Genomic DNA, 26,922 nt, shown 5'->3' on the forward strand with positions numbered 1-26,922 from the left:
TCATCAAAGACACTACTGCTACACATCCAATTTCCCTGACATTTATTTCAACTCTTAACAACGTGAGTACATCACCTTGGAACAAATAGAAATAAAAAAAAAAATTAACATCTACATGTGTTTTTCCCAAATTGAAATAGAATAACTTTCAAAAATGTGAAAATAAAGGAAAATAAAGACAAAACATTAGACCAGATAAAGGGATTTTCTTTTCCTTTTAAATAAAATGAGCTGGGAAGAGGCAGGGATCTTTTATGATTCAGTAATTGCCAAGATATGATTCTCTCTATCTCACAAATCAAAGAGCTGCAAGCTGAAAAAGGACAATTTTGAACAGTAAAGCTCAGGGCCAGACAAAATGTCATCCTTTTTATAGGTTCAACAAAATTCTTCTATTTTTCATCTTTCAACACAGGCATTATACCAGCTATTCAAGTCCCTAGGATGCCTGGAATACTGGTGCTTATGCACCATCTAAAACATAGGGTCAACTGCGAATAAATGCAGCAAAAAGAAGAAAACAGTGTTTGAGAAAGACCTTTGGTCGAATCAGGAGTTGAAGGCCTGTCATGTTGAGTTCTTTGGTGTCACATAAATACCCCCTGAGACCTGCCATCATGGTCCTTGCTCTAATGAGACTGACCAGCTTAGAAAACAGTGGGGTCTGGAGATGGCACAGTGTTAGTATCTGTTCTCAGTTGCATTAAAAAAATACCAAAAAAGTGGCATATTGGGCTTATTATTGAGACCAAAAAAGTTCCAAAATGAGCAGGCATTGAACTCAATTTTAGCTGTTATTCATCTACAATATAAATCCTCACCTGCTCAAAACTTAGAAAGCCTGAATCCTACCAATGCTCATTTAAAAGGCTTTCTCTTATTGTCCTATAGATTTTAAAATTATCTTAACTACATTTAAACTTTACTTATATTTACTTAAGGCAAAGATTTATTTTAAGATTGTATTCTTGCAGCTGTTGTTATTTTACAGTTTAAACAAAGTTGTAATTGGAAAAGAAGATATGTGTGTATATATACATATATGTGCACGTGTGCATGTACATATATGTGCATGTACATATATTCATGTATATATCCCATAAACATTCAAGAAAAAAAGCTATGTACCATTATAAAAACATGTATTTTTACAGAAAATTCTTAAACTGATAGATCATGAACTGTCTTGACAACTTGAGAAATCACTTAATGCAAGATGCAGATTTTCTTGGGCATGTATTAAGTTGACATTGTTTTTCTTCATTATATCATTTAAAATATTGTGAAAAATATGAAAATCACTTTAAATTTAAATTTCATATATTTGTAACAGAAGCACTTTTTCATTGCCAGAGACCTGCTTTCCCTATTACTCTCAGGTTGAAGATATTGTCATTGGGCTTTTTGGTTCCCATTTCACTGGAAACTACCTATTCCTTTTATTTAAAGACATATTAACAAATGATTTAAAATTTATGTTAATGATAAGTGATCAGAGCACTTAAAATAGAGAGCCTTGTGATATCACACTGTTCTGGTGGTTCAGGTCTAAGCTGAATGGAGAGCTCAACGATCCCCTCAAAAATTATTTACATTCCAGGTAGAGTTTAATGGGTAATTTAACCATGTGTTTCAGTTCATGAATTCCTGGGTATATGAATTCATGAATAATCAACCAGCAATTATTAAGTACCCAATATGTACAAACAATACATCTAGGTGCTGAAAATTCAAAGAAAGATAATGAAATACTATTTAACCTCAAGGAGATTATATTCTATTGGGAAAGACAACATAAAATAAGTGCACAAAACTATATACAAAATAGATAAAAAAAACATTTTGGTAGGGAGAAAATAGCTCATGGTGGGGGAAAGCTTCATATAAATGGTGTCACTTGAGATGAGTTTTGAGGAAAATAATTAATTCTAAAAAATATCAGCCATACAAAGAATGTAAAAGACAACCCATGTTCTCAAGAGCTCACAATCTAATAGGTGAGACAACATTCAAATAAACTACATACAAACAAGCTATGAACAGGATGAATTGGAAATAATTAATAGAGGAAAGTCAATAAAACTAAGAAGGAGCAGGAAATGCTACCTGCAGAAGGCAGGATTTTAGCTGAGACTTGAAGAAAACCTGAGAAACTAGGAGAGAGATGAAGAGGGAGAACATTCTATTCTTTGGGGACAATCAGCACAAAATGCCTGCAGTTAGGAGATGTAATATCTGGTTTGAAGAATATGAGTCATTTCCCAATTGATAAATGGTAAAAAGATATGAGCAGGAAGTTTTTAAAGAAATGAAAATAATATGCAGTTATAAAATGATCTAAATAATTATTGATTAGAGAATACAAATTAAAACAACCTTGAGATGTCATTTTATACCTATTGGATTGGCTAAAATGATTGAAAGGGAAAATCACAAATGTTGGAGAGGATGTGGAAAAGTAGGGACACTAATGCATTGTTGGTGGAATTGTGAACTGATCTAACCAATGTGGAGAGCAATCAAAAATTATTCCCAAAGAGTTATTAAATGGCTATGCCCTTTGATCCAGCAAATCACTACTAGGTCTATTTCCAAAGATGATTAGGGGAAAAGGAAAAGGACCTATATGGTCTAAAATATTTATAGCAACTCTCTTGATAGTGGCAAAGAAAAAAAAAATTGCAGGGAAGCCTGTTATTTGGGAAATGGCTGAACAAGTTGTGGTATATAATTATGGTGGAATAATACTGTGCTATAAGAAATGATGAACTTCATGATTTCAGAAAAAAGAAACATGGATAGACTTGCATGAAATAACATAGAGTAAATGTTAAAAATGGGTAAAACCAAAAGAATGCTGTACAGAGAAGCAGCAATATTGTTTTAAGAATTACTTTGAGTAAATGATTCATTTTGGCTATTATAAATACCCAAATTAACAACAAAGGGCGTGTGAAGACAATGAAGGAAGATGCTATCTGCATCCAGAGAAAAAAACCTAATAAACAGAAATATGTGTAGAATGATTTTGCATGCATATGTAAAATCACTCTATACATACTTCAATTTATATATATAACAGTTCATGTGCATGTGTGTGTGTGCCTAATGGTAACCTTCTCTAGGGCAGGGAGGAGGAAAAAAAATGAAAGGTACATGATTATTATATATTTAAAAGGAATATAGCAAATTGTACATAATAGGTTATGTAAATGCTTGTTTTATAATAAATTTTATAATAATTTTATGATAAATTAATAATAAAATAAAATGAAAAGATTCAGCAAAACAGTCTGAGGAGTTGTCCGTAGGTAAAAAGAGAACCAGGAGAAAGTATTATCATGAAAACCTAGTAAAAAGGAAACATCAAGAAGAGATATCATGATCAACAGTGTTAAAAGTTTCAGAGTTCTAGAAAGATAAGTGTTGAGAAAAGGCCATTAGATTGGGCAATAAGAGTTTCAGTTTGAAGTTTTGGAGTTTTGGTTGAAGATGAGTTTGGAAGCCAGAATGAAGAGAATTAGGAAGAAAAATTGAGAAGAAAATAGATGGAGGAATTTATTGTAGATAGTTTTCTTTATGGATCAAGTGTGGGTGACATTTCAGAATTTACTTTTCTGTATACATTCCACCCCAATAGAATGTGTGTTTGTATGTATAGTTAATTGTCCATGCTTACACATTATGAATATTAAGTGATAGAATATTAAAAACTAGGTATTAACTCCAAAATTAGAGTTCTTCCAATATACCACACTTCTCTGAAGATATATTAATGTGTAGAGGAGTTCTGAACTTGAATGTACAAGAAAAATCATTTATTTGCTGAACATGTTAACGCTAGTTTGTTCTCAGTAAATTTAGATTCAATATGTCATACTACTATTTGTAAAATCATGTGTGCATTATTAAAGCTCCAGGTAATCATAAGTGAGAAGTGAAAGACTCTGATGTTTACAATAAGACTCAGATATCTTTGCTTTAACTCAAAGCTAATATAGGGCATATTTATGAGTTTTAAACAAAAAAAAATGACAACCATACTACAGGCATTATTTTCCCTACCTTATAGGCAAGTACATTGAGGTTTAGAGAGGAGAGATGAGTTGCTTCAAGGTCATAACACTTGTTATATTCCAGGTGGGTCTTCTTGATTCCAAATGCAATGCTCTTCACTTTACCACATTGAGAAGGTTTGAAAGTTTCATCTGCTTTGTGTTAGCCTCCACTGGAGACTTTCAAGTATTGTGACTCGATTTCTTATAAAATCAATAGCTACGTGCTGTGGAGTACATTTTCTAGCATTGAAAATATTCACATTCAACAAAAAAAAGCAAGGATGGGCCAGATAACCAACAATACCTTGCATGTCAGAAGTGGAGTGAGAGATGTCCTTACTAACATGTATGACCAGAAAAATGATTAATCATTAAGTGAGGCTGAGGCATAATGGGTGGAGAGCCTTACCTTTACAGTGGTATCCATGTGATGTTAAAAGAATGGGATGAGGGCTTTTAGCATCCTGAGGAGAGCCTCTAGAGTGGATTTGTAGAAAAGCATAGCAAGAATCGTACAGAAAGAGAAAGTATCAATCAGCTTGTGATCTGTACATATGAAGGGAAAACCCACACTAACAAGATCTTAGATGCATTGACATGCAAAGTATTTGAAATATGGCTTCTGCTATACTCTGGGTGGCAGCTTACCTGATTGATTCATACAATTAGTTCTGATGAGGTTCTGAGGGAAAGCAAAGGAAAGAAATACAGATTCTTCCGACATGTATTTATTAAGCACTTTTGTAACAGGCACTTTGATGAGCACTGGAAGAACAAAGAAAAGCAAAAAGAAAGAATTCTTGCCCTCAGGGAGCTTACTTTGCAACTGAAGAAGACAATGGATAAAATAAGGAATTGTACTCAGGATGGGGGCATCATATTCAGCTCATTAAATTTTATTTTAAGACTGTGATGTTATCTCTCTCATTATCCCCTTTTCTTAATTTTCATGGCTATCATGCCCTATCATTTCTCACCTGGAGAGTTTCAATAGCCTCTTAATCTATCTACCTACTTCTAGTCTCCCCAATCATCAATTCATCCATCCTACAGTGAGCAAAACAGTTTTCTTAATGTACGGGGCTGATCATGTCATTTTCTTGCTTGGAAATCTTTAATGATGTCCTTTTCCAGGAGAATAGAATTATAACCTCTCTAGGAAGCATTGAAAGCTTTTCATAATTCAGCTTACTTCACATTATTCTCCTTTATATACTCTGTCCCAGCCAAACTGGTAAGTTGCTGATTCATCCAATTCTGAATTCCATCTCCCACCAATATGCTTTTGTACAGGGTTTCCTCATGCCTAGAAGGCACTCTTCCTTATGTCTGATTCTCAGAATCCTTAGCTTCCTCTAAGCCTCAGCTTGAGCTCCACATCCTTTAGGATTTTTTTTTATTGATCTCCCTTGATAATATTTTCCCCCTCCTCAGATGATCTTATACTTACTTTGCTCTTTATTTAAGTTGTATCTCCTAGTAGAATATGACTTCCTTAAAGAACAAGAAAAGCTTGAGTTTTTAATTTTTTTTTTTTTGGTTCTCTTATTCTTAATGCTTAGCAAAGCACATTGCCCATTGTAGGTACTTACAAATGTTTACTGATTTGATTAAACAGGGTACTCATATCTCCAGCTCTCTATTAGAGAATTCTATAGAATGAACCATATTTCATGGTCCAACTTAGTTGTTCATGTAGCTATTTTCTGCTTCTGAGTTTGGGTAAGTGGTCATTAGGGAGGGTATTGAGTGTGTTATTGTTCTGTGAAAAAGTGGTGAAAGGTTTTATCTGAAGAGTAATTTTATTAGCTAAACCTATTCTTCTGAAAAAACACTGCAAGCCCATGGGGTTAACTTTTATTTTAATTTTGAGATTTTTATCCAAATGGTTGGTCTGCTGCATCTCAAGCAGACACCCATTATGAATTCTTAATTTTGTTAACTTGGAAAATCATGCATAATTCTGTTTTCCTGTCAACATCAAGGCAGCTCCTCGATCATATTTATTGACTTCCAGGTAATGTCTAACTTTTCTCCAATACTTCTGAGCCTATCAGCTCCAATTCAGGCCCTAAAAGGAAGATAAAATGCTTTCAATGAAAGAATTTAAATGTATCAAAAGCAGCTTGTTCATTGAATATTTTAATACAATTTTCCATGTTCCTATAAATACAGCAACTTTATAAATTAACCTCTTCAAATGATTTTATGGTGGTCCACTAGGAATTTAGGGCAGAATGCAACTAAACTAAGCTTCATTTATCATTTTAATTATGCATGTTTAGGCAAATATAAAGATCTTTGGCTATATTAATTTAAAAATTCTTTTGATCTCAGAATCAGAAAAATTCATTTATGACAAAAATGTCACAAAGTTTTGAAGCTATACCTATGCTCTTCATTTTAATTCAGGAAACAAAGAGTGCCTATTCTGTTCCAAGCGTTGGGGATACACAAACAAAAATGGATTATTTTCTGTCCTCAGACATCTTACATTTTACTAAATTTCTATTATATTGAATAATTATATCTTTTTTGCTTTTTGGAGGGGGGAAGGCAGGGCAATTGGGGTTAAGTGACTTGCTCAAGGCCACACAGCTAATAAGTGTTAAGTATCAGAGGTCACATTTGAACTTGGGTCCTTCTGACTCCAGGGCTAGTGCACTATTCACTATGCCACCTAGCTGTCCCTGAGTAATTATATCCTAAATGTTTTGAGAATGACTTAAACCAGGAGTATTACATAATACAATTTTTAAACCCATGATTTAGCATTTTATTTGTCTTTGTAATATGACCCCTACCCCTACCCCATATGGACCATGTGATTTCTGTTAATAATCTCCCTTTAAAGAAATATTTTGAAAACTCTTTTGAAATGCATATTCAGAATATTACTTTTTTTTTGATCATAGGATGATGATATAAAGCTTAAAGGACCCTCAGAGATCATCCAATTTAACACCTTTATTTTACAGATAAGGAAACTGAAATGCAGGAAAAGTAAGCAGTTTGTCTTAAGTCAAACAAGCAGTAAGCATCAGATATAGAATTTGAATCCAAGTTCTCTGATTCAGGAGCTAGTGATCTTTCTACTGACCCAAGCTGCTTGGTAGATACAATGGTGTTTTTGTTGTTATTAAAAAAATACAAAATACTTTCAGATGTATTTTTTTTCTCTTTTCTCCTTTAATTTTGTCATTAACATTTCTCCATATTACTTAAAGCATGGGAGTGTCAAAAAAAGGGTATATGACTTGCTAAGATCTAGTGAGTTATATGAACAGAAATTTAGTACTGAAAGAGACCATACAGATGAGGAAACCAAGAATCAGAAAGGGGAAATTACAATGCCATTCTCTACTTAATAAACTCCAGTGGTTCTTAATTGTTCTTGGATCAAATATGAGATCCTCAACTTAGTTTTTAAAGCATTTCACAATCTAGCACCAACCCACTTGTCAGTCTTTACTCCTCTCATTGTATTCTATTATTCAGCCATATTAGCCTTCTTTGTCCAGCAAAAGTGGCCTTCTTGATGTTTTTCATACAAGACACTCCATCTCCCAACTTTTTATCCTTCAAGGAGATTACATTCTAATAGCATGATACCACCCGTATAGGGTAATAGTATTTAGGAAAGAGTTTTGGTATGGAGAGTCTCAGGAATTGTGAGCTGAGACATAGAACATATGATTATCTCAATTTGTGCAGTACAATCAGAGCAATGATTCTTCCTAGAAGAGCAAGAGGTAGAGGGGCACTTATCCAAACCCTGCAGCAGGGCAGACCCTTACTCTGAGGAGATCTTGGTTTGCCAGTGAACAACTGGATAAGATGCAAAGTTCTAGTGAGTCATATGAATTCAACTAGGTAGAGTGGAACCAAACATGATAGATCGCACAACCCAGAATGGAGTGACAAAGCTAGGTGCATGAATAAGGGTTAAAGGCACGATCTCTGGAAGTCTTGCCTAAGTTTCAAGGTTGTTTTTCCTGGGGTGGGTGGGGTGTGGAGCTGAGGGGGAGGAGAAGCAGGGCAGTGACAGGGAAGAAAGTTGAGGCTTTATCTCAATGGAGTTGCATATTTTTTTTTCTCTTTGCTTTGGATAGCTGCTGGTAAGAGGAAAGCTGGCTACTTAATATTTTTCCTTCCTGGCAGTAGAATTTATGACCAGAGAGCAGATATTGGGATAGGAAAAATGAGTTTTTAAGCCAGCTCTGCCAATTAATATCAGACATACTCATCACTTTGTGCCACCTTCCACTGTAGAGACTTCACCCCAAAGTAGTAAGAGGGCATTCTTTGGGAGAGGTTCCAACATAGCCTCAAAGAAACAATTACTCAACAAAGGTATTTCCAGGATGCATGCTTGTCCTTGACTTAGCTACAAATGCTACAAAAGGAACCAACAACTCTATTCCCTAGGAGCTTACAATCTAGAGGGTGGCCTTTTTAAAGAAGAGACTTACTTGAGCCTAGAGAAGTACTCAAGAGACTCCCAAATTGCCCAGTCTCCTCACTGTGTCCATATATTCAGCAAAACAGTTGGTCCAACAGCACTGGACCATGACTCAGAGGCCCAAATTCTTCCCCAAGCTATTCTACAGCAGACTAGATGACCCTGAGTTGGTTTTTTCTTTCTTGACTTTACTTTGCTTATCCATAAAACAAGAAGGTTTGATTAAAGCAGATATTCTTAATTTTTTGGTGGGGCATGAAACCCTTTGGTAGTCTGGTAAAGCCAATGGACTCCTTTTAATAATAATGTTATAAGATAATTAAAGGAAATGTAATTTCACTTAGCAGTCAGTGAAAACAAAGGGGTAATTTTTTGTTTCTCATTCACTCTTATTTACAGACTTCCTGAAACTTATTCAATGATACCAGGTTAGGAACGCTATCTTAAAACCCACATAAATCATCAGCATTTCTATATATGACCAACATAGCCCAGCAGCAAGATATAGAAAAAGAAATCCCATTTAAAATAACTGTAGACAATATAAAATATCTGGGAGTCTACCTGCCAAGACAAACCCCAGAAGTATATGAACACAATCAGACCTAAACAATTGGAAAAATATCAATCGCTTGTGGGTAAATTGAGCCAATATAATTAGAAATGACAATTCTACCTAAATTAATTCACTTATTCTGTCCATACTTATTAAACTACCAAAAATTATAGAGCTAGAAAAAACAGTAACAAAATTCATCTGGAAGAACAAAAGTTCAAAAATTTCAAGGGAATTAATAAAAAAATGCAGAGAAAGGTAGTCTAGCTCTACCAAATGTAAACTATATTATTATTATATTTTGCTTTTTGGAAGGGGAAAGCCTGGGAAATTGGGGTTGTAACTTGCCCAGGGTCACATGGCTAGTAAGTGTTGAGTGTTTCAGGTCACATTTGAACTCAGGTTCTCCTGACTTTAGGGCCAGTGTGGTATTCACTTCACCACCTAGTCTCCACAGAACTAATAAAACTATATTATAAAGTAGCAATCATTAAAACTACTTGGCACTGACTAAGAAATAGTGGTGGAGTAGTGGATTATATTAGGTATACAAGACATAGTAGTAAATGACATAGTAATCTACTGTTTGTTAACTTCAAAGACTCAAGCTTCTGGGATAAGAAATGACTATTTGACAAAAACTGCTGGGAAAACTGGAAAACAGTATGACTGAAACTAGGCACAGACTAATATCTCACACTGTATACCAAGAGAAGGTCAAAATGGGTACATGATTTAGAGATAAAGAGTGATACCATAAGCTAATTAAGAAAGAGAGGAATAATTCATTTACCTGTCATATCTTTGGAGAAAGGAAGAAATTATGACTAAACAAGAGATAGAGAACATTATAAAATGCAAAATGGATAATTTTGATTACATTAAATTTAAAAGAGGTTGTGCACAAAGAAAACCAACTCAACCAAGATTAGAAGGAAAGTGGAAAATTGGGAAACAATTTCTACAGGCAGTATTTCTGATGAAGACCTCATTTCTCAAATATATAGAGAACTGAGTGAAATTCATAAGAATATAAATCATTTCCCAATTGATAAATTATCAAAGTATATGAACAGGTAGTTTTCAGATGAAGAAATTAAAGCTATATGTAGTCATATGAGAAAATGCTCTAAATCACTATTGATTAGAGACATTCTAATTAAAACAACTCTGAGGTACCACTTCACATCTATCAGATTGGCTAACATGACAGAAAAGGAAAACGATAAATGTTGGACACTAGTGCAACTAGTCCACTAGATTAGTAGGGACACAATGCATTGTTGAGGTAGTTGTGAACTGATCCAACCATTATGTAGAGCTATTTGGAGCTATGCTCAAAGGGATATAAAACTGTGCATACCCTTTGATCCAGCAATACCACCACTAGGTCTGTAATTCAGAGATCATAAAAAAGGGAAAAAGACCTACGTGTCCAAAAATATTTATAGCAGCTCTTTTTGTGGTGGCAAAGAACTGGAAATTGAGGGAATGAGCTGAACAAGTTGTGGTATATGAATGTAATGGAACTATTGTACTATAAGAAATGATGAACAGGCAGATTTCAGTAAAACCTGGAACTACTTACATGAATTGATGCTGAGTGAAGTGAGTAGAATCAGGAGAACATTGTACACAGTAACTATAAATAACACTGTATGATGATCAATTATGATAAACAATGATCCAAGACAATTCCAAAGACTCATGATGGAAAATGCTATCTACATCCAGAGAAAGAACTGATGGAGTCTGAATGCAGATCAAAGCATACTATTTTCATTTTTTTTGTTTTTTTTATTCTTTCTCATGACTTTTCTCTTTTGTTCTGATTGTTCTTTCACAACATAACTAATGTGGAAATATGTTTAACATGATTGCACATGTATTAGCTATATCAGATTGCTTGCAATCTTGGGGAGGGGTGAGGAGAGGGAAAGGAGGAAGGGAAAAATTGGAACTAAAAATCTTATAAAAATGAATGTTAAAAACTATCTTTACATATAATTGGGAAAAATACTATTTGCCAAAAATTAGTCTCTAAGGCCTCTTTTAGTCTGATGACACTTAGATAAGTCACACTTAGACATAATTCACTCCTTGGGTGTTGGGCAGAGAGATAGGCACTCATCTAGGAGTACAGTGACCATGGGACCACAGGGGTCATGGGCTGAGGTGATCATGCTATAAAGTAATTTAGTATAACAGAGAAATACTTGGTGGCAAACCAGGATTACTGTGAAGGAAAAGTATCTATCTACTTAACCAAGGAAGTCCAGTTTAATGCCTCCATGGGTCAGAACCCTGAGGCAAAATCCCTGCACCAGTATATTTTGAGGTGGTCCTCACTTTCTCATTTGTAAACTGATGACCTTTAAGAACTCTTCTAGTCCTGGCATACTGTGGTTCTATGGCTTTCTTCAATAGGGCCCTCTATATTTCTCAGAAGTTGTACAATAAGAAGTGACTGAAGAGTCTTACTCAGCTACCACAGGGAATGTGAATAATGGTATCAAAAATGTTTGACATAAATTTCCTCCTGGGGTAAGGCCTGGATTAGTATGCTAATGTTTAAGCCATAGCAATATTTCACAGCTGAGGAATAAATGACTAAACATAAAAAAGTATATTTAAATGTGGATGGATGTGACTATAAAAGCACCAGAGGCACTGCTAATATTATCCACACTTTTTTTCTGCATAGAACTGAGGGCTAGTCCAGTTATCAGGGAGGTGGGATCACCTTGCCTCTTAGCCAGAGGCAGTGCAATTCCACAGGCCAATGATAAAATCTAATGAAAGAGCAGATGTAAAGGTGCTTTTAAAAAGAAAAAAAAATACATGGAATTTGAATTATAGGAACATCCAAGTTACTGGACATTCAGATAACCCCTACTTTTAAGTTGTATAATAGGGAAATCCAAGTACTAGCTAGAAACCCCAAGGGACAAAGTCATCTATTTTCTAAAGCTTTCACTTTCCCATTTCTCTGTCAAAAGACTTAATCATAAAAGCTAGAGCTAGAAGAGACTTCAGATTTGATCTAATCTCACATCACCTGCTTTGCAACAGAGGAAACTGAGGACCCAAGTGGGAATAGACTTGTCCAAGGTTGCATAACTACTGAGGAGTCAAACTTAGATTTGAACTCAGACTTCTGAATCCCGATTCATTTCTTTTTGCTGTTTTGTGGTGTTGCCTCAGGAGTAACTTTAAAAGATTTCACTGATATTGAGTCATAGAGCTGAGTAAACATGCTATGTTGGTAGAAGGCTCACTAGATATGGAATCATAGGACCTGAGTTCATGTTGACCTCTGCTACTTGCTACTATTGTGACTTTGGGTAAAGCTCTGAGTTCATGTTGACCTCTGCTACTTGCTACTATTGTGACTTTGGGTAAAGCTCTTTGGGATTCTCTTTAATGTTCTGAAAAATTAGTGGAATGAATTGATCCCTTAGGTCCCTTCTTGCTCTTAACCCATCAATCAACAAGTCTTTGTTAAGCCTCTGCTATTTGCTAATTTCTGGGAATACAAGGGCAAATATTAAATAGTCCTTGCTTTCAAGGAGCATATATTCTAACAGGGGAGACAACATGAAATGTATATGAAAAATATATACAACATCTGATGAAGAATAAAACTTATCTCAATGGGCATTTATTGAATAGCTAGTAATTTTTTAAAGATATCTACTCTCACAGGCATTTTTATTAATTTGTTTGTTTCCTTTTAGTTTATAGGATTCAATTCCACAATTGCTTGAGTTTCGCATTTTGTCCCCTTCCCTCCCCTCCCCACCATGGTGGCATATAGTCACATATAGGATCTGTAAATACTTTCACATTATACATTAGTCAGGATATAAAGACAGATTGTATCAGCTGGAATGAAAAATGTTAAAGAGGACATAAAACCAAATAAGAGAAGGAAGAAGATCAGGTATTTTGCTTTCACCTGGATATAAACTCAGTTCTTTCTAGTTCTTTCTTTGGATGCACATATTTCTCTCCATCATGAGTCTTTTGGGATTGACTTATATCACTGCATTGCTGAGAGGAGTCCAGTCTATCAAAGTTGGTCATCACACATATGTTGTGTCTGTAATTGTGTACAAATTCCTCCTGGCTCTACTGTTCTCACTCAGCATCAGTTCGTATAAGCCTCTCCAGGTAAATATGAAGACCGTCTGCTCCTCATTTCTTATAGCACAATAGTATTCCATAACATGCATATACCACAACTTGTTCAGCCATTCCCCAATTGATGGGCACCCCCTTAATTTCCAATTCTTTGCCACCACACAAAGGAATAGCCAGTAATTTTAAGGCACTGGATAAACAAAGTGGAATAAGATATAATGCCTACTCTTTGGTTTTTAGATTAGGGAGCTGAGAATTATGACATAATATGGAATCTGATAAGCACCATAACAGACATACAAAGCCTTATGGGGAGGTAGAGATGTGGGGAAACTGTATTGGGTTAGAATTCAGGAAAGGTATCAAATGGTACATGATGTGAATATTAAAGGAAGTATACAATTTCTATGGGTGGAATTGAGAAAAGGTGATATTCCAGTGGGAGGAAACAGCGTGGACAAAAGTATAGAGATGGGAAAATGCAATATATGTTCAATAAAGAGTATTCTAATTTTACTAGACTGCAAGGCATATGTAATAAATGACAGAGATAAGTCTGGTGATATTAAAATGAACAGTGTTTGCTTGGATTTAAGCCAGAAGGCAAGAAGAAAGCTATTAAAATTATGTAGACAGAGTGATGACATATCTGAATTTTTTTATGAATAGAGTTAGTTTTGTGACCAAGCAAGATGAATTTGAAATGGGAAGAAACTGGGAACAGGGAAAATAGCTAGATAAGTATGTTCCGAGCATAGTATGATGAAGTTCCAGTGTAGTGGTAGAGTGGGGAAGGAGAGAAGAACTACTAGAGACTGTAGTGACTCATTTGTTAAGAGGATTACCACAAGAGGGGCAACACTCCAACTTTCACCATTTATTGAGTCTACTGAATCTCCATCTTTTTTGTTGCAAGAACTTCTGTGATCTTTTGGTCTTAGTGTTAGCAAACTTGTGAGGCTGACCCCCCCCCCCCCAAATAACTGCATAATTTTGTTCTAGAGAAGAGTCTTTAATGGCAGTCATCAACAATACATGCTGTAGGGGAATTCTTAACTCAGTAATGAACCAAACAATCTAGTATAAATTGAAGAACCAGGCACATAGGCCATCAGGGAAATATTTAGTTCAACAACATACAAATCTATAAGAAATGATTTTTAGACAATAAAGTCCCTAATAATCCCAACCATGAATTCACAAAATGTTTCTTATAAATAAGATTTTAATGGCTTATAATTGAAAGAGACTGAGACTGGACCAGAGAGACCATGAGTGAGAAAGAGTGACAGAGTATAAGAAAAGGGGGCTCAAATCTCTGATTTTCCTGTTCAGACCAAAGGAAAGAAAGAATGGAAAAAAAGGAAGAGGGAAACAAAAAAATAAGAAACTGCTTTCTTGTGAAAGAGAAGAGGAAAAGAGTTAGGAGAGCAGTGCCTGGAGATGCCTGTTGTGATTAAAAGCCTAGGGGCAAGAAAGAGACAGAAAGCAAAATCCAAGAGCACAAATCCTGAAGCTTTGCTAACTCCTTTTGGTCAAAATAGGTCACATACTCAGTCAAGTATCTTCTCTGTTCTACTTTTAAGGGTAGCAATATCTATCTACATTGGAAGTTGTTTCAATAAGGAAGCACTTTGTAAATAGGGGAATCTAAGCTCGATTGAAGAAATAACATCCCTCTCTTCTCAGGCTACATAGTACTGAAACAAAAGGTCATTCCCTATGTCTATAATAGAAAGCTAGAAGCAATCAAATGAGATGGAACAGGCTTTTATACCATCTTTATTCCCATTCAAAAAAGCTATACAATATAATTTGTCAACCTTGGTAATACCAAATAGAGCTACATTGGGAATATAATTATTATTTATGATATTACCAAGGAAAGTGGGTAACTGAGGAGACTCTATATTCCATCTATTGGTAACTTGATAATGTAAATCATTACTAAATGATGTAAAACCCTAGTAAGTAAAGGAGAAACTGACGACAACCTATAACAGATTGAATGTGGGGGTGAAAGGAAAAGAAGTCAAAGACAACCTTAAAGATTTAAGTATGTGTGACTGGGGAAATAGTTCCTTTAACAGAAATGAGGGTAAAATGGAACCACTGGTTTGTGGGGTGGGGGAAGGGTGATATTTTTGTTTTGATGAAATGTTCATCAGATAGTTGCAAATTCAGGGCTAGAGAGAGATAGTAACTATAAATATAGATCTTGAAGCTGTCTATAGAGAGGTGATAGGGGAATATAAGATAAGGGAATGTAGAGAAAGAACACTAAATTCAGTGGCCTAGGGAATTTATATTTTATAGGGATTGGGGAGAAAGATGGATTAATGTACATTGTCACTGGAGCCACCAAAGAGTTTAAAGGGATTTTTTGTTTTTCATAGCAGAAGGAGAGTGATTGGAAACAATATAAAAGATGTAAATACCTGTGGAAAAGTAATGGAAGATTGGAACTTAACAAAGGACATTGAATTTTGTGATTAGGTCATAGAATAATCATATGTTAGAATTGGAAAGAACTTTGGGAATCACCTAGTCTACGCCTTCACTATATGGATGAGAAAACAGTAGTCCAGGGAAGTGAAATTGTTATCTTACACCCCATTGCAAAAGATTTCACATGCACACATGTATTATGAACAATGAGTGAGACCTTTAGTGAGCATCTAGGATCATCAGTGTCAAATGTGAGCAGCCATGTATACTCATGGTTATTGACACCTTTGTCTAAAGAAAAATGCCTGTTTGAATAAAGATGGTAGATACTGGATTCTGCCTTCATTCTGATCAATACAAATTATGAATCTTTACACTCAAGAATTGTGTACTGAGGGACATTGCTAAGCCTTCATTCTCAAAGAAGACCATGATGTCAGGAAGATGATGTCATGACTTGCACGTAAATTGTATTTAAGTGAGAGAGAGCTATGAAAAGTCACCAGCCTCACCCTCTCCTCTGTAGTCATCTAGGTACAGTGGCCAGATATAGATCAGGACTACTGGAGATGCTCATGTGATGGAGACCTTGACCTTGCTAAGCTAAGGTTTTTCCCAGGTCTTAATCTGATGAGGTAATGCCTATTCAGTGCTTGAGGCTAGGTAAGAAATGAGGCAAAGACTGGCCTCTTTTACTGGTAAAAAAAAAAAAATTAACCGGGGAGGGGAAGACCTTTAGGTCTTTCTGGACAAAACAGAAACAACTGCTATTTATACTCACTCAGAACCCAGGTGAATCTGATTCAATCTCTGTAGGGACAAGATACTTAAATTTCCTAGTGTGTTCTAGGAGGACAATATTAGCATGCAGGAGGCATGCTAATGCTATCAGAGAAACAGAGCACTACCACCTATATCTCATTATCCTACAGTTATGAAGGGCATAAAACAATTCTTTATTTGCATATACTTTTAAATCTTCCTTTTTCTTCCTTAACTACTGTGCAGGGCTGTGGAGTGGTTCCATTTTTAAATGAAGTCTTTCCATTTTCAACCAAAACTTGGATAGCTGCTGGTTGAATAATTTATCATTGATGATCACACATTATGATGAATAAAGGGAAGAAAGCTACTGATTTGCATTAGCTCAGAAAAAGTTCCCCCAGGAGATCAATTTGTATTATTTCATCATTTCAAAATCATGTATGATACTTGAAATCCTGAAAATGGTAGAGGGAACAGACATGGAACCCACAGTTCTACCAGGAAATGCTGAAAGTAGAAACAAAGTCACGGCTTTCTAGTGCCATATAAGCTTTCTCTCAGAAGCTTCCTCAAGCCTCTCATTGGCCCTCAAGTGGTTTTGATGTATGTGTGTGTGTGTGTGTGTGTGTGTGTGCGCGCGCGTGCACGTGTGAGCATGTGTGTGTGTGTGATGGAAAACAACCCTCAGCTGGATTTTCCCTTTGTGAACACAATACAGATCTATTATAAAGTGGTGCAAATGAGAGACTGATCACTTAAATCTCACCTAGTAATTTGTAACATGAAAAAATTGATGCTTGTTGGATTTAAGAGTAAATACCCTATTAGAAAATAATGAAACTCCCTCTCTATCCATTGGCCTGCTTTGTGAATAAAGTTAGCACATTATCGTTGGCAAGGTATCACTTGAGTGAAATGGAACAGACCTAGGACTGCATTAGGCCACAATTGAAATTCAATATGTTCAATTTGTTGTAGCCTGCAGCCCAACATCTTGATCTTTTGTCACTATGTGCTCGAAAAGAGATCATATATCTCTTGAGCACTTATGTCATGAAAGGCACCACAACCAACTTATCATACTTGCAAAACACTTAAGAAAACAAGGCAAATTCCCCCAAAGTAATTCAGTTTGGGGTAAGGGTTTTATTATCTCAATCAATTACAATGTTGTCAAACCTGATAAATCGGAGGTCCTAAATAACTAGCTCATAACTGTGTCTTTTAAAGTGAGCAGGATAATGCAGTTCCAGGTCTTGCTGATTTCCATTCATGGCTTCAAGAATCATTTACACTGAGGCTAAGTAGCTGAACTGGGTGGAATTTGTGGAAAGCAGATTTAATTCAAAGCCTGTTTAATCCAACAATGGAAAGGCCTGATTTTAAGCTAGGGATAACAAAGGACAGTAAGGACCTATTAAGACGAAAATGTCATAGCTATGAGAGAATATAAACTCATTTCTTGACATTTTTTTTCCCTCTCTTTCCCCTATGGTACTGGATATAGTCACTAGCAACAAAACTCCATTAAATGAATTTGTGTAATACGACAAATGCTGTAATTTAGAAGAAGTACAGGAGACAAAATGTAGACAGATGTGCCAGAAGTTCACATCCCTATTACTGCCGAGGATCATTTCAAATAAGCTACATTATAATAATTTTAACAATAATAACCATAAACACATACAAACATGTAATCATTAGCTTATATGCTTCAGATACTCTAAAACAGGAACTGATCTTAGAAATGATCGTGTCCAAAACCTTTATTTAACAAATGAGGAAAAGGAGGCTGGGAAGGATTAAATGACTTTCCCAAGGTTACTCAATAAGCTTCAGAGCTATGCAGAAACTGTGGAGATGTTTGTTGCTTATACCTTCTGTATTTCCAACCACCTCTACTTTGAAAATGAAGCAATATAATAGAGACATTTTATTGTCAAAATACAGTTGAGATGGAAGCCAGACTAAAAATTAGACTTTCCTGCCACCAAAACCTGATGCAGAGTCTGTTCTTTTCCCCCTGTCACTTTGTGATAAAATCAAAACACTTTTTCTAAGAGAGATCAGAGAGAGTGCAGATAATTCTGAAGGATGTCATTTGGGGAAAGAGATGCAAATGTCTTTTGAATAAATTTCCTAATTCACTGTTATAGACTAATTCTTTTCCACTTGAAGTGCTTTAAAGGATTTTTGTGGAGTTTTTTTCTCCCTCCTTTTTTTTTTCTTCCTTATGATGGTTCATCTTTCATCTGATCAACAGAAAGTAAGTTCATATTTTGCTAATGAAAAACAAGTAGTCTGGAGTTCCTCTCTTCTCATCCTTTGAGATGATAGAACAAAAAAACAAAACAAAGTCAGACTGTCCTATTTTGGTTACAAGGAAATCCTAGTTGAAATAATTATCCATGGGACCGAGAAAGCACCTGCTAGGCAACTTGTCAAAATATTGTGTGACTTTGAGTTGGGGAAGGCATCCTACCAATGAGAATTACAGATGACAAGAGCCTGAGAGCATGAGAGAGCAATTTGTTTTAGCTGCAGAAAAGTGCTTTCATCTCCTGCACTCTAATGTCTTGCTGAGAATATGGCTGGTAAGGTTATTGGGAGCTTGCAGTTGAAGTCTTGATTATCTCTTGGTCCCACATTACCATTTGGCTTTCTATTATAGTTTAGAGCTCTGTGAATACACATTAAAAAAAGTCATCATCATTATAAAGCTCTTTCCACATAATAAGCACATACCGAAAGCTTGTCATCAAATGGGGTGAGTGGATAGGGAGAGAAGTTTCTCATGTCTCTGTCATCTTCTCAATGTGAAGTCTGATACCTATGTCACATAACTTTACAAATGCGCAAATAAAAGGACCTCTTACATAAAACATTTAAAAACTGTATATGGGAAATGCAACATAGAAGAAAGAAAAAAGATTATATTTTAACAAACCTATGGAAGACTTCTGTGAGTGTAAATCTATAAAAATGAAATCATTCAATTTGGCTATTAGGAAATTCTAGCACCACTGAACTTTAATTAAAACTGTATGGGAATTCCTTAGCTAGAGTGGAGTTATTCAATGACTGTTATAAATAATCTTGTACTTCCCAAATTTAATCCCAGAAGAAATCTAATCCTTCCCATGGTGTATGTTTCAGTACAGAAAGGGAATAAGTAAAGGCCAAGTTACTCCATAGCATTAAAAAAAAATAAAGGTCTCAGTATGGTGGGTAAGTGCAAACCTTAAGATTAGTGTTCTGTTTGCCAAAGGATCAGGGTACAGTGTACAAATGGGGATGATAGGATAAATGATTCTGGCCCTGATAACACAGAGATGAAATCACAAATCATTGAAGGGGAAGGATGCCCCTTGAAGAATGTTGTGGGAGATTAAAGATAAAAATAATTATAACATTGTACATGAACTGATAGGGCAGCTAGGTGGTACAGTGGATAGAGCACTGGGCCTTGAGCCAGGAAGATTCAACTTCCTGAGTTCAAACCCAGCCTCAGACACTTACTAGCTCTGATCCTGTGCAAATCACTTAATCTTATTTGCCTCAGTTTCCTCATCCGTAAAATGAGTTGGAAAATGAAATGGAAAACCATTCCACTCACTGTCTTTGCCAAGAAAGCCCCATATGGTGTCACAAAGAGTCAAACATGAGTGAAATAACTGAACAACAACAACATATAAACTGATAACAAAAGTATGAATAGGAATGCCCATTCTCATGTAAGAGTTCTTAGTTGCAAAAACTATTGTGTATTAGAGGGCAATATTTGATATTGTACTTGAGGATATTGGGCTAATAATATTAAAGAAAAGAGAAGCAGTGGTGGCCATTAAAAGGACTGTACTTGATGTTTTGCCCATTACTCAACCAAAATATTTGTTTAAAATGTTGGAATTTTCACAAAACCATGCTGTGATTAGTTAGAGTCTAACATGAACTTTCAAAGGTAGCATTACACACATAACTTTCTTTGATTCCGATGCCTGTTTTTCCTTTGTCAATTGGTCAACTAGCATTTATTAAGTAAGTATAATTTTCTAGGCCCTGTGCTAAGTCCTGGGGATAAGGAGGCAAAAAAAATAGTCCCTGTTCTCAAGGAGGAAGTTTAGGAAGAATAGTCCCTGTTCTTAATGAGGAAGACAGCATGCAAGCAACTATATAAAAACAGATGCAAATAGGCACAAAGATTAAGGTGAATTGGGAAAGACTTCTTGCAAAAGGTAGGATCTGAAGAAAGTCAAGGAAGTTAGAAGGTAGAGATCAGCATGGAGAGCATTCCAGGCATAGAAGATGGCCAGTGAAGAAATGTTGTGTGTGATAAACATTAAAGAGATAAATGTCATTGGACAATAGTACATGGAGGGAGTAAAATGTATGAGGACTGGAAACATAGGAAAGATAGAATTTTATATATGATCCTGGATAATAGCTAATAATAATGGATTAGGTTTCCAAACATTTCCAAAACACTTTACAAATATTTTCTTTACAAATAGAAGCATGAGACATGCAAATTTAGAGACATTTCTCCTCTAAATATTCATATGGATTATTTGTGTCCAACCTGTGGTAGAGCCTTCCAAGCTCACATTTGTCTGATCAGCCGCAGTTGGACACACTATGCCTTGGTCCCAGCATAGTGAAGTCATTTTGGTCCTCTTCAAAACAAAGGACAGCACCAAAAAACAACCTCAAAACAACCTTGTGAATAGATGTTATAATTAATACCATTTTAGAGATGAAAAAGTTGTCAGACAGAGGTACTTGTTATTTATGCAGAGTAACACTGCTAGTGAGTATCTGAGGATAGATTTGAAATAGGGTCTTCCAGACCTATTCACTAAGCTACTTGGTAGTCAAGAGGGAACTCTGAAGTTTATTGAATAAAGGACTGTTATGATCAGATTTACATTTTAGGATTGAGTACTGAGTGGAAGATGGATTGGAGTGGAAGGAGACTTGAAAAAAGAAGATCAATGAGCAAAAAATTCTATCAGTTCACATTTGAGGTGATGAGGGCCTGTGCCCAGGTCTTTTCAGAGCCTCAGAGAGAAGTTTTGGAAGTAGAAAGGACAGGACTTGACAACAGATAGAATATGGGAGGTGAGAGTGAGGAATAAATAATGACACCTTAATTGTTAGCTTGCTGGAAGGATGAGAGTACCCTTGACAAGGAAGTTAGAGAGAGGGGATAGTTTTGGGGAAAACATGCTGACTTCAGTTTCAGATATGTTCAGATTAAGTTTGCAATGGAACATTCAGTTTAAGAAGACCAATAGGAAATGCGATGGTTGACTGTAGGTCAGCAGAAAAGTTAGAAGTGGTCAAGTAGATCTGAGAATCATCTGCATGGAGATGGTAACTGACTCCATAGGAGAAGATAAAGTCATCATGGTAAATAGTATAGAAGGAGAAGGAAAGAGGGCCCAGGAAAGAGCTGTGGGAGAGTCCCATAGCTAGTGGCTGGGCCCCGGATGAAGGTTGATCAAAAGAGACAAAAAAGTAGAAGTTAGAGTGGTAGTAGGTGGTAGGAGAACCAGGAAAGATAAGGGTCCTGAAAAATGAGAAAGAACATTAATGAAAAGAAGGTGACTGATAGGGTCAAAGGCTGCACAAAGATAGAAAAGGATGAGAACTGGGAAAAGGTTATTAGAATTGGCAATTAAGATATTTCAATGGGTAGGGAAGTTTCAGTTAAACAACGAGGTTAAAATCCAGACTATAGAGAATTAAGAAGAGTGACAGGAAAGGAGATTGAAGCATCTATTTTAGATTTGTTATCAACAATCTGAACTACAAAAGAGGGGAAGATATAGGGTGATAGCTAGTGGCGAGAAGTGAATCAAGTAATACTTTTGTTTCTTTTATGACGTTGGGGAAGACATAGGCATGTTTGTAGTCAGAAGCAACTAGTAGGTAGGGAGGGAAAAAAAAATTCGACAAAACTGATATGTCCAAAAAGTCTGACAATTTGTGTAATCTCTGCAAAGAAGTTGGGAGCAGTGTGGAGTTATTGGTACTAAAGTTTGATGGGAAGAAGCTCTTTTTTACTTCTTTTTTTCTGTCAATGAGAACGATCTTTTGACTAGGAGAGGACAAAAATTATTAATATAGGCAGTCAAACATCAAGATAAATGAAGAAATGATAAACTAAAACCTAGCATCCTTTGATAAGCTCAACTGAATGAGTTACATCCCCTGATACAGAAAGAAGCAGTGGATATGACTGCTCAGTCACTCTCAGTGAACTTTGAAAAATCATGGAAAATCCTGAAGCCTTAAAGAGGAGAAAACATCCTGAGGTGAGAGATGTTGAGGCTGACTTTGATCCTGACTAAATATTAGAATGTATTATCAAACTTACGATGGTGGCTAGATAGTATAATGTATAGACTTCTGGGTTTGCAGTCACAAAGACCTGAGTTCAAAGTCGAGATAAATGACTCTACCAAATCACAATCTATCCTTGTCTCTGTTTCCTTATCTATAAAATAGAGATAACAATAGCACCTGACTCATAGGATTTTTGTGAGTATAAAATGACTTAATACTTGTAAAACATTTTGCAAATTTTAAAATACTCAATACATGTTAGTTGTTCTTATTCTTATACTTATTAAGCATTTATAAAGGAAATTAATGACTACTAAGAGCCAGTATGGCTTTTTAAAAAACAGATATATAAAGCTAATCTTATTTCTTTTTGTGATACTGTTACCAGACTGGTAGATTAGGGGAATGCTAAAAATTGAATATATGAGAAAATGTTTAATAAAATCTCTCATATTGTTGAGATGGTTAAGATGGAGATATATGAGCAAAATTACAGGACATTTGGATAGGCCAGAACTGTTTATTCTCAAGGGTTTTGACTACAGGGCAGTGAATTTGCATTCTTGAGGCCATGTATTGCCCTTTAGGTCCTCAGGTACAACCCTTTGATTGAACCCAAACTTCACAGAACAAATCTCCTTACTAAAAGGATTTGTTTTGTAAAACTTGGACTCAGTCAAAAGGCTGCATAAAAGGACCTAGAAAGTCACATGTGGTCTTGAGGCCTCAGGTTTCCCATCCCTGCTATGACACTGATGCCAACTTGGAGTGAAATCTTCAGGCACTAAGGGTATGTCCTTAGCCCTGGGCTATTTAAAAGTTGAAATAAGGCAGAAAAGATATGCTTATCAGTTATGTAGATGGCATGAATAAGGAAGAGATAGTTAAAACATTGGATGGTAGAATAAAGATAAACAGAGGAATGATAGGCCATATCTTAACATTATTAAATTTAATTGGGATGCACACACACATATTTACATATCTCTACACTGGTTAAAAAATCATCTGCATAGCTGCATCCCTTTGCTACAAGTTTTGACTTTAAGGAAGGGCCCAGAACAGTAATCACCTTCCTTCCTCATTGTACCTCTCTCCAGGCACTAATACTCTTCTTGGTCCCCCTTAATGCAAACACTTTCCCTTTGTATTTCCAACATTTACCACAATGTCTGGCACAGAGCAAACCATTAGTAAATGCTTGTTGACTTGACTTGATTCATCACTTAATGCTTAGCATTTTCCTACCCCCCAATAAATGCTCTTCTCATCCCAGTGATTGATTCTAAATCCTGACTTGTCATTTTGCAAAACCTACCACCTTCCTTACTCTAATTCCTCTCAATTCTACCTCTCAAATGGCTCATTGTGAATTTCCCTGCCCCTCTGCCCCTTTCATGGCATTTAATGGAATTTCTGCCTCATAGTTAGAGAACTTACTTCCATCTTGAGATTTTCTTTTTTCCACTCCCACCATCTTTTGGCTCTGGGACCTGGCTACCTCCTAGTGACTTCATATCTCTGGCTGTCCTATCCAGTACTGATTGTACTTTCACTTATTCCCCTCAACTTGTTATTTGTTGTGCAGATGTCTGAATACACTTCAGGCACTAAGGGTATGTCCTTAGCCCTGGGCTATTTAAAGGTTGAAATAAGGCAGAAAAGATATGCTTATCAGTTATGTAGATGGCATGAATAAGGAAGAGATACACTTTGATACACTTTGATAACCATTGGCACTTTTAGACTCTCTCTCTACTATTATCACTCAGGAAATTCTCCTCCTTTAAGGTTTAATCAATCTAAATTTATGCTACCTACACTCTTGACACTGTGCCACTTTCCTCAAACAGTTCAGTGCCTTGTCCATAGTTTTTCCACTCCAACTCTTATCCTCATACTAGGTGACTTCAAAATACACATTGATACTCCTTAAAACATTATATCTTCGTAGTACCTCAACCTACCCAATTCCTGTAATTTTTCCTATATTCTACCTCAGCCATATTTAGAGATAGTCTTGCCCTTGATCTTGCCATTACCCACACATGTTCTACTTTCATGTTTATGAACTCTATGATTTTCCTTTATCTTATCATAAAATTTTATTATTCCATCTTTCCTTCTGCCTTATGACTTCTAACATGGTTCTTTGTCCTCATATGACCTCCAATCCCTCTATTTCTCATTTCTTTCTTAGGCAATCATTCCTAGGCTAGCTACACTCTTTTTCCTTTGCTCAAACTCTCACTGAATCCTTTTGATGGTTTGCTCTCCTCTACATTTGAATTCTTTGTCCCCTTGTCTGATCATTGATTATATTTTGTCAAGCCCCAGCCTTGTGTTATTGCCACCATCCATTGCCTTTTTTTCCTATTTACATGTTGCTGAATGGATCTGGAGAACATCATCAAGTCATGCTAACTGGATCTATTACAAATTTATGTTATATCATCTCAACTGGGCTCTTGTTGCAGCAAGGCAATCCTTGATTTACTATTCTACAAACCACAGCAACTATTTAAACTTTTTCATCGTTCTTGTTATTGTTTTTTGCTTTTTGGAGGATAATTGAGGTTAAGTGACTTGTCCAAAGTCTAGCAAGTTTTTCATCATTCTTTAAGCCTACCATCTTCTTTTATTATCTTTATCTACATTTAACCCATCTTATCAGCTGAAGACCTCGACTTGTTTTTCAATGAAAAAATTGATGCCATTTGCCGTGTTGGCTCTTCTCCCCTCCTTATCTCTCATCAATTAGATATCTACCCTGCTATATTCTCCTTTATCCCTGTCTCTCACAAAGAAATAGTTCTTTCCTAGGTAAATCACTTTTCTGTACTCTTGAACTCATTTCATCTCATCTTTCATTATTTTTCAAAGTCTTCTTAACTACTGGCCTTTTCTCTGCTGCCTCCCTAAAAATAACTTCAGTCTTGAAGAAATTTGTCTAAAATTGATGCCTTCTACTTCTCTCCTCTCCCTTTCCCCCCTGAACCCTCTCCTTTATGATTTTGACCTCAGTACTCAAATGAAACTGTTCTTTTTGCAAAGTAATCAGTAAACTCTTAATTGGTAAATCTAATGACCTTTTCTCAGTGCTTATCTTTAACCTTTCAACAACTTTTGTTACTGTCCTTCACCTTCTCCTGGATTCTCTGTACTATCTAGGATTTCATTTTTATTTTTCTTTTAAAAATTAAAAAAAAATTTATATCTTCCCCCACCAACCCCTAACTTTCTAGTAGGGCAAGATGGATTTCTATACCCCAATGCCTGTATATCTTATTTCCTAGTTGCATGTAAAAAATGAATTTTTTAAACATTTGTTTTTAAAATTTTGAGTTCCAGACTTTTTCCTGTCTCCCCTCCTCACCTGCCCCCACTGGGAAGATAAGCAATGCAATATAGTTTGTACATGTGTAGTTACCCAAGTCATTTCCATAGTAGTTATATTATGAAAGAGTAAATATTTCCCTTCATCCTATCCTGACCCCCACTTATTCTATTTTCTCCTATGACCCTATCTTTTTTCAAAAATGTTTGCTTCTAACTACCCTCTCTCCCAATCTGCCCTCCCTTCTATCATCCCCCTCTTATCCCTTACCCCCCTATTTTCCTGTAGGGTAAGACACCCAATTGCGTGGTTATGTTATTCCCTACTTAAGCCAAATTCAATGAGAGTTAGGTTGTTCCATTCCCTTTCACCTTCCTGCTCTTCTCCTCCATTGTAACAGTTTTCTCTTGCCTCTTTTATATGAGATAATTTACCCTAATCTATCTCTCCCTTTCATCTTCTCCCAATAAATTCCTCTCTTACCTCTTAATTTTGTTTTTTAGATATCATCCCTTTCTATTCAACTGATCCTGTGCCCTCTCTCTATGTAGACATGAATATACATATGCCCACACTCACATATATTTTTATATATACATATACCTCCTATACATACATATATATGTATACATATATGTGTGTGTATATATATATATACATATATATGTTCCCTTCAACCATCCTCATACTGAGAAAAGTCTTATGCATTAACAATTATCATTTTTCTATGTAGGGATATAAATAGTTCAACTTTAATAAGTTCCTTATGATTTCTTTTTCCTATTTACATTCTCATGCTTCT

Source organism: Petaurus breviceps, unplaced genomic scaffold (genome assembly GCF_028583685.1).
Source record: "Petaurus breviceps papuanus isolate PSGF00001 unplaced genomic scaffold, PetGlider_PUasm1.0 187, whole genome shotgun sequence".
Lineage (NCBI taxonomy): Eukaryota > Metazoa > Chordata > Mammalia > Diprotodontia > Petauridae > Petaurus > Petaurus breviceps.